Genomic DNA, 10,331 nt, shown 5'->3' on the forward strand with positions numbered 1-10,331 from the left:
ATTACACCAAATTACCTTCTGCTGGAAATATACTTCAGTACCAGGCACGTCAGGAAGTTACGACATCTCTCACTACAGGAAGTTCACAGCACTGAAGCTCAACAAAGTTCAAAGTAGATTTATTATCAAAGTACATATTTGTCACCATATACAACTCTGAGATCTGTTTTCTTGCAGACATTCACAGTAAATCTAAGAATCACAATGATATCAATGAAAGACCTCACCCAACAGGCCTGACAAACAATTAATTTGCAAAAGACAACAAACTGTGCAAATAAAAAATCAATAAAAAGCAAATAATAATAATAAATAAGTAAGCAATAACTACCGAAAACATTAGGTGAAGAGTTCTTGAAGGTGAGTCCATAGGTTGTGGGAACTGTTCAGAGATGAGGTGAGTGAAGTTTTCCCCTGTACTTGGTTGAGGGGTAATAACCATTCATGAACCTGGTAGTGTGGGTCCTGAGGCTCCTGTACCTCCTTCCTGGTGGCAGCAGCGAGATGAGAGTATGTCCTGGATGGCGGAGGTCCTTGATAGATGCTGCTTTCCTGCAACAGCACTCTATATGGAGGTGCTCAATGGTGGTGATGGTCTGGGCCGTAGGCGCTACTTTTTAGAAGGCAGATACTTTGTGAAACCCCGCTGGTTTCCTTGGCTGCATAAGTCCAGGGAAGACACACTCCGGACCCGCCAAACCCGTGAGACTGAGACGGCTCTCCCAGCCCAAACCCTGGTTTGTGTGGATGCTGTGTAATCTGCTACCCTGTTACAACTCAGTGCCAAGAAACAGACAGCACACTGCATACGATTAAAGGAATTATATATATGAATAGTAAACAAAAGGGTTAGTAAAGAAAAGAAAGAAAAGAATAAAAGGGGCCCATTATAATTAAACAGTCCAATGTGCACAAGTTGAAGCTCAACTCTTTCAAAAGTCACACATATTCACCGACCCTCAGTAGACCCCAGCACCTTGCTGCATTTAATCACGGTCCCCCCACCGGGTCAAATCGTACGACCGGTTCTCACGAGCATCTTCTCTCTTCATCTCCCGCCCAACAAAGAAACCAAGACCAACCTTAATGCCCCTCACAAAACCTCCCAGTTCCACCATCCTAATTGGATGATACACATCCCTCCGCATCCCTTATCATCAACAATACCCCAAACAGGCTAAAAGCAGAACGGACTGCTCTTACAGAACTACTAAAATGAAACACAGTAAAGATGTGAACCGGGGGTTACACTTGGATAGAAAAAGAGTAGGAGGCATGAGGGGATAATGAAGGAATGTGGAATTAGGGTAGGTAGGCATCACAGTCAACATGGACAAGTTAAATTATCTGTATTGTTGTACAACCCCCTAAGACTCCTCTAACCTTCTATCTCAACATCACTCTCTGTGGAATTCAGTGCCACAGATGACTGTGGAAGTCAAGTCACTGGATAGATTTAAAGTGAAGGTTGATTGGTAAGGGCACCTCCAAGGATCATCACCTTGGTGTGATGGAGGGACTGGTGAGTTTCTGGGATCCTAAGAGCGATGGCATCTGGAGTTTAGTCATCTGGTGCTTTGCTGCTGGTTGGGTCACCCATAACAAGAAGATCAAGGGGGAGGTTCCAGACAAAGAGCGATCCAACCAAGACTACAACAGTGCAGCTGGCGGAAGATGATGACACATCACATCGGCCGTGAAGGCAGAGGAAGCCTGCAGCAGTGGAGAATCCCCAGTCATCTTGCGTTCCTTTGAACCCTGACACCAATCTGTCAAGCACCACATGGTGGTTGTCCTTGTATCAGCCTCCCCTCATTAAACAAAGTCACATGCCAGGCATTCTTCATTAAGGGAATAATCCCTTGGGAGAGCTTCACACTTGACTCAAGTAATTGCACTACTAGGAAAGGCATCAAATGTTATGGGGAGAAGTCAGAAAAGTGGGAAAACATGTCAGCCATTTTGGAAAGTCAGAGCAGACTCAATGGGCTGAATGGCCTAATTATGCTCCTATGTCATATGTCTATGATCAATATCCCATATTTACCATATAATCCCCAATTTTACTAACATCCAGAAATCCGTTGACCTTAGTTTTGAAAAAAAATCCATGTCTGAGCCTAGCGTCGTTTCCTGTACCTAATAAAATAACCACTTAGTGTATGTTTATGGTCTTCTGATGCTGTAGCCTATTCATTTCAACATTTGCTGTATTGTGTGTTCAGAATTATTCTTCTACACACTTTTGTTGTAACGTGTGGTTATATCACATTCCTGTCAGCTTGAACCAATCTGGCATTCTCCTCTGACTTCTCTCATTAACTAGATGTTTTCGCCCACAAAACTGCCACTTACTGGATGTTTTTTTTTTGTTTTTCTCACCATTCTTTGTAAACTCTAGAAACTGCTGTATGTGAAAATCCCAGGCGATCAGCAGTTTCTTTGATGCTCAAACCACCCCATATGGCACCAACAATCATCCCTCAGTCAAGGTCACTTGGATCACATTTCTTTACCATTCTGATGTTTGGGCTGAACAAAGACTGAACCTCTTCACCATGTCTGCAGGATTTTATGCATTGAGTTGTAGTCACATTAGTGGCTAATTACATATTTGCATTAACGAGCAAGAGTACAGTTGTACCTAATAAAGTGGCAACTCTTTATATTTGTTTACTACCTGTGAAAAGGAAAGAGGTTCATTAATCATCCTTCTGCTTTCAGGAACGTGTAAAGGGAAATTAATTAACTGTATCTGCAAGATGCATGACCTTTTTTTTAGAAACTTCAAATAGAATACTTCCTTTTAGTAGCTAAATATGGCCAGTTGGGTAGAAATATATAATTGTCTCCATTACACTGCATAATAGGTTCTACATTTTAATTGAGTTTTAAATCTTGATTGACTACTTAAAATTTTTCATTTTAAAATGATCACTTTTTTATCTATCACAGAGCCTTGTGAAGAGTAATTTGAGGTGTGAGTCAGGCTGTCCATCTGAGCTGTGCGGGATAAGATAATGCTGGAGGAAGAATTGCTACATTTAGAGAGGATATGAAATGATGGGTCTACTAGATTAGCTAAATTTTTCAGATGTGCAGTATACTGAAGCATACAGTGAAATGCCTCAATTTTGCATCAACGACCAACACAGTCCGAGGATTGTGCTGGGGGCAGCCCGCAAGTGTTACCACACTTCCGGCGCCAACATAGCATGACTACTGCTTACTAACCCTCACCCATATGACTTCGGAATGCAGGAGGCAACTGGAGCACCCAGGGGAAAACTCATGTGTCTACAGTGAGAACATTCAAACTCCATACAGACAGTGGCAGGATTGAACTCTTATCATTATCAAAATTACAATCACTTTATTGCCAGAAAGTGAAACATACCAGAATTGATTGTGGTTCGGTGTGAAGTATAAAACACAGGACAATACCACAACAGACAACACAATAGCAGCCGACAGATTACAAGACAATTGTGCAATTGTGTGGGCACGTGGCCAAGTGGTTAAGGCATTCGACTAGCGACCTGAAGGTCGTGAGTTCGAGCCCCAGCCAAGGCAGTGTGTTGTGTCCTTGAGCAAGACACTTAACCACACATTGCTCTGCGATGACACCGGTGCCAAGTTGTATTGGCCCTAGTGCCCTTCCCTTGGACAACATTGGTGTCGTGGAGAGGGGAGACTTGCAGAATGGGCAACTGCCGGTCTTCCATACAACCTTGCCCAGGCCTGCGCCCTGGAGAGTGAAGACTTTCCAGGCACAGATCCATGGTCTTGCAAGATTAACAGATGCCTTACTGTGCAAACAACCATGGGCAATGAACAATTAGCAGAACAGTCACATGGGCAAACGCCAATAGTCAAACTAAAATAAATGTTAACATATGAACAGACTCAATAATTATCAACAGAACAAGGAGAGCAGGAAAGGTCATATAATGGACGTTGTGCATGGACAGCTAAGGTATTACACCTGACTCAGTCACTGAGAAGCTGGATAGCTACAGAAAAGAAGCTTCGGAGATGACATGATGATAGAGTGGTAGCATCTCCCTGATGGAAATTTGGTAACTGCTAGGGTGCTGTAAAGCATTGCGCAGTCTGTTAGTCGATGCATCACAAGAATAGATGAATAGCTCGTTCGCAATTCAGTGTCACACACAAAATGCTGGAGGAGCTCAGCAGGCCAGGCAGCATCTGTGGAAAAGAGAGTCTGGGTCCCAGCCCAAAATGTCGCCTGTACTTTTTTCCATAGATGCTGCCTGACCTGCTGAGTTCCTCCAGCATTTTGTGTGTGTTGCTCTAGATTTCCAGCATCTGCAGAATTTCTCTTGTTCTCAATTCAGTGTGCTTTTTTTGCAGCTGTTGTAAACAGTATCACATTTGAACTGGAGGTACCTGATCCTGGTATCAGATTTAATGCTGAGCTGAGCTTCTGGCCATATAGAGTGGACTATGGCCATAGAGAGTGAACTATGGCCATGAGACCATAACCCAGAAGAGCAGAATTGGGCCATTCAGCTGATCGAGTTTTCTTTGACTTTCCAAAATGGCAGATTTATTATTCCTCTAAATCTCATTATCCTGCCACCCAACTTTTTCATGAACAATATACTTCTCGAACATTTATTTATCCTATATAACATACAGTATATTCATTCCATACCTGCTCAGGAAGTTTTTGCAATAATATCATTCAGGTTCAGCAAAAAGTCTAGAATTTTTTATTCACATATACATTCCATTTTCATTGAGCACCTTCATTTTGATTGCCACAAAAGGTGGGCATTCCCGTGGCTACCCATTTTAATTCTACTTCCCATTCCCATTCTGACAAGTTGATCCACGGCCTCCTCTATTTCCACGATGAGGCCACTCCCAGATTGAAGGAGCAACAACTCATATTCTGTCTGGGTAGCTTCCAACCTGATGGCATGAACATTTATTTCACCAAATTTTGTTAATTTCTACCCACTCCCTCCTTCACTCTTTTACCATTTCCCATTCCAGCTCTACTCTTACCCCTTCTCTTCTCTTCACCTGCCTATCACCTCCCTCCTCCTTCCCTTTCTGCCATGATCCACTCTCCTCTCCTATCAGATTCCTTCTTCTTCCAGCCCTTTATCTCTTCCACCTATCACCTCTCAGCTTCTCACTTCACTCCTCCTCCCAGCCACCACCTTACCCCTCACCTGGCTTCACCTATCACCTGCCAGCTTGTACTCCTACCCCTCCTCCCATCTTCTTATTCTGGCTTTTGCCCCCTTTCTTTCCAGTCCTGCTGAAGAGTCTTGGCCCAAAACATCTACATTTATTCTTAATCATTTCAATAAATGCTGCCTGACCTGCTGAGTTCCTTCAACATTTTGTGTTTGTTGCTCTGAATTTCCAGCATCTGCTGAATCTCATATTCATATCTGCATTTTGTGCATACTTGGACTGTAAGACCATAAGACATAGGAGCAGAATTAGACTATTTGGCCCATCAAATCAGCTCCACCATTCCATCATGGCTTATTTATGATCCCTATCAACCTCATCCTCCTGCCTTCTCCCCTTAACCTTTGACGCCCTGACTAATCAAAAACCTATCAAACTCCACTTTATCCATACCCAATGATTTGGCTTCAACAGCTGTCTATGGCAATTATTTTTCTTTATGGAGAAAACTGAAATCATTTTCCTGGCTGTCTATGGCTCTGGCTAAGTGCTTGCATTAATTTTCTAGGCAGTTTTGCTGTAATAATTTTTCTCTGAAGACAATAAGTATAATTTTTATCTTATTACTGTCTCATTAGTGCTCACTCCTGGAGAGACCATAGTCAGCTTACAGGTCCCATGTACTCAGTGCTTTTAGAGGTGTCCTTATTTTCTGGGGAGATTAATCCTGGAGACCAGAGATGCTGTTTATCTTCTCCATTGATGTTCCCAAGCCTGGCTGTAAAAGGAGGAGGGTTGAGCGTAGGACTAGCATCCCCATCCAGTAAAAAAAAACAGTGCCACAGAAATGCCAACAAAAGCTCCAGAGACTTTATTCCTGGGAGAGGAAATATCTTCGAAGATGGGCTACACATGAGAGCAACCTGCCCAGGTAAGAGGATGCTGGTGAGCTGCTGTCAGTGGCCTATGTCCCAGCAGACTAAAGATGAAGAAGAGCTGCTATTTGTAGCATGTGGAAGCACATGCAAGAATGCAAATCACAGTCAAATAATATCACTGCGCTGCTGCTATCAGTTTCCGACCTCAGAATCAAAGCCCACTTTCTTTGTATTCACCCTACCACCAGGTCCTGTTACAAGTCACAGGTGATAGGTCAGACCAGGTGAGAGGGAGGATGGTGGGGAGGGCAGTGGGTTGTACTATATTAAATTTTCTAAAACATTGGCTGAATGTCTGAACAGTTCTAAATGACAATTTAACTCTTTCTGAATCCTTAGTGTGTGGGGTCTGTATGTCTGTTTGTGAGTAATGTTTGCAGAGTGTCTGTTCAAGGTAAACACTGGAAGTCTGTTAATGTCTAATGCTTGCTGATAGCAGCTGGATTCTTTCTTAGTCTCAGGCACCATTAAAATGTGAATGTCTGTCAAATTTGCTTGATGGATTCCTTTTTGAATTTGGGCTTATCACTTATATGTAATATTAATGTACTTTTATAAGTCTAAATGAATTTTATGTCCAGATCACTGGATGAGAAGTGTCTATTAATGTGGCTAATTGATTTATGAGGGCATGCTGAACCCTATGTTAATGAACACGTGTTGTTTAAATGAAAGAAACCAGACTGAGTTAATGGCATGAGGACAAAAGATCAAAGAGTTTGTCTGTTTCTGGGTTACTCTGAGCTTGTGAAACTCATATTTATTGGGGTACATTTCCCTGGTTCAATGGACTTAGTTCAGGAAACCACGATCAGAACCTGGGACCCAAGGGTGGTTTCACACGTGGGTTGGAATTCAGAGTTCCCCCGACAACAGTAACAATTAAGTGGTGACTAAGAATCGTGAGCTCTGAAATATTTGTGGAAATCTTTGTGACTTGCTATGTAGTATTTTGTGTGTCTTAATTTTAATTTTCTGCTTTATGATAATAAATTAGGCATAAGTTACCTTGTGGTGCTTGTACACTTATGAGCACATCTCCTGGACATTTGAATAGTTTGAGTCTGATCAACCCAGCCCATTACAGGAATGAAGTAAGAAGCTGGGAGGAGATGGGTGGAAGAGGACAGGTGCTGTAGAAGAAGGAATCTGCTAGGAGAGGAGAGCAAATTACAGGCTCCAACAGTTCCAGAATCATATCCAAGATGAGAAACAAACATAAAAGAGAAAAAAGAAGTGAAATATATGGTTTCATGATCTATAGAGGAGATGTCGACCAAAGGAGCATTGTACACGGCTGCCATCTTCACTGGAAGTGTCAAATCCATTTCAGTTCTTCCCAAGATAAGCAGCAGCAGTCAAAAATATTTAGAAATGGATATTCATGTGAACTACTACCACACAATCAGTAGCTGCCTCGTCAGAACCACATACGTTTCCTCCAAGCGCACCGGATTCCATCCATATTCCAAAGATGTGAGGGTTTGTAGATTGATTGGTCACATGGGTATAATTGGACAATGGGATTCATTGAGACAGTAGGGTCTCTTATGTTTAGATAAAAATATCACTAAATAAAAAATAAAATGATTTAGATGTGAGACACATCTGTCACATGACTGTGCTACGGTTGTCACATGGAGCTGTGATCTGGTGACAGCTTTCAAGTGAGCAAAATTAGAAAATAAAAGAAAACCAGTAGGTACGTGCAGTGAAGAGACAAGCACATGAGCAGTCTCCCTTCATTAACAATAATTCTCACATCGACTTCAGTTCTTCCCAAAATAAGCAGCAACTGTCAAAAATATTGAAAAGTGGATCTTCATGTGAACTAACACCACAGAATCAGCAGCTGCCTCATCAGAACTCTCCATACCGACTCAATTCAGATTTATTAGGACTTAATTATTTACTTGCTTAAACCTACTGGGGCGGAGGCTGCCGACATCAGCCCACCACAGTTCTCTATACTGGGCAAATCTTTCAAGTTGTCCCCATCTTTGAATTCAATTGTCTTTGAATGGGGACAATTCAAAGAATTGTCCACCTTTGAAGATTCTTCCTCTTCCAGGGATGAGGCCTTTACAGCTTCTGTCGTCGTGTCTGTAGCACTGGGTTTTTAGTCTCATGCCCAACTCTGCTTCTTTCAACTCTGCTTTTTTATTGACTATTTATTTATTATAGTTTTATTTCACTTTATAATAATTCTAATGTATTGCACTGTACTGCTGTCACAAAACAACAAATTTCATGACAGACGCAACAGGCCAGGCAGCACCTCTAGGAAGAGGTACAGTTGACGTTTCGGGCCGAGACCCTTCGTCAGGCCGAAATGTCAACTGTACCTCTTCCTAGAGATGCTGCCTGGCCTGCTGCGTTCACCAGCAACTTTTACGTGTGTTGTTTGAATTTCCAGCATCTGCAGAATTCCTCATGTTTGTGAAATTTCATGACAGATGTCAGTGATAATACATCAGATTCTGATTTCGATTATATATAAAAACAATGGAGGAAGCCAATGTTAAATATATTGTTCAAGAGTATAGAGTAACGCACACAAAGTGCATGGGGAAACTCAGCTGGTCAGGCAGCATCTATGGAACTGGACTGGTGCTTCACCAGGACTGGAAAGGAAGGGGGAAGAAGCCAGAATAAGGAGGTGGGGGGGAAGGAGAACAATCTAGAAGGTGATAGGTGAAGCCAGATGAGGGGTAAGGTGGGTGGGTGGATGATGAGGGAAAGAAAATTGGGTACCAGGGGAAGGTAATGGCAGGTGAGGAGCAGGGATAAGAGGGGAGCCAGAGAGGGGAATGGAAGAAGAGGGAAGGGGTGAAATTACTGGAAGTTAGAGAAATTGATATTCATGGCATCAAGTTGGAGGCTACCTAGACAGAATATGAGGTGTTGCTCCACCAACTTGAGAGTGGCCTCATCGTGGCAGTAGAGGAGGACATGCCGGAATGGGAATGGGACTGGAATTAAAATGATTGGCCACTGGGAAATCCTCATCAGAATGGAGGGACATCCACTTAGAACAGAGATGAGGAGGAATTTCTTTAGCCAGAGGGTGGTGAATCTGTGGTATGCATTGCCACAGACAGCTGTGGAGCCAAGTCACTGAGTATACTTAAAGTGGAGTTTGATAGTTTCTTCATTAGGAAGGGTTGAGAGGGATAATAAATAAGCCATGTTGGAATGACAGGTCAGACTCGATGGGCCAAATGGCCTTGTCTTATGGCCTTATGGTGATTGTGGAGATAGCAGACCTCATTCAGGGCCCTCATTCATCTTCATTGGAACACTCACAACACGCTGGAGGAACTCAGCAGGTCCGGCAGCATCCGTGGAAACGATGAGTCAACGTTTCGGGCCGGAATCCTTCGTCAGGACTGCAGGGGGAAGGGGCAGAGGCCCTATAAAGAAGGTGGGGGGAGAGTGGGAAGGAGAAGGCTGGTAGGTTCCAGGTGAAAAACCAGTAAGGGGAAAGATAAAGGGGTGGGGGAGGGGAAGCAGGGAGGAGATAGGCAGGAAAGGTGAAGAAGGAATAGGGGAAAGCACAATGAGTAGTAGAAGGAGGCGGAACCATGAGGGAGGTGGTAGGCAGCTGGGGGAGGGGGCAGAGTGACATAGGGATAGGGGAAGGGAGGGGGAGGGAATTACCAGAAGTTGGAGAATTCTATGTTCATACCAAGGGGCTGGAGACTACCTCTCACCCTCCCCCCACCTTCTTTATAGGGCCTCTGCCCCTTCCCCCTACAGTTCTGACGAAGGGTTCTGGCCTGAAACGTCGACTCATCGTTTCCACGGATGCTGCCCGACCTGCTGAGTTCCTCCAGCGTGTTGTGAGTGTTGCTTTGACCCCAGCATCTGCAGATTATTTTGTGTTCATCTTTATTGGTGAGTCCTGGGTCAACACCAAAGATTGAAGCCTGAAGGTCAATTGAAAGTCAAGAAGTTGAGACCTGATGGCCAGAGCCCCAAGTCTGCAAATCTGCTGGGGATGTCAAGGGCCCAACGTCTGCAAATCTACGGGTCCACTACAGGCTGGAGGCCATAGGCGGGGTGTCCTGCGGTTGGAGGATTGTGTGTATGCTTGTTTCAGAAAGGGGCTTGTTTCGTTGTTGTTGTTTTGTTGTTTGTTGTGTTCTGTATTGTTCTGCCGAACATTATGGGCATGTTAGGTTGGTGCCAGAAGGTGAGGTGACCCTTGCGGGCTGCCCC

Source organism: Mobula hypostoma, chromosome 17 (genome assembly GCF_963921235.1).
Source record: "Mobula hypostoma chromosome 17, sMobHyp1.1, whole genome shotgun sequence".
Taxonomy (NCBI): domain Eukaryota; kingdom Metazoa; phylum Chordata; class Chondrichthyes; order Myliobatiformes; family Myliobatidae; genus Mobula; species Mobula hypostoma.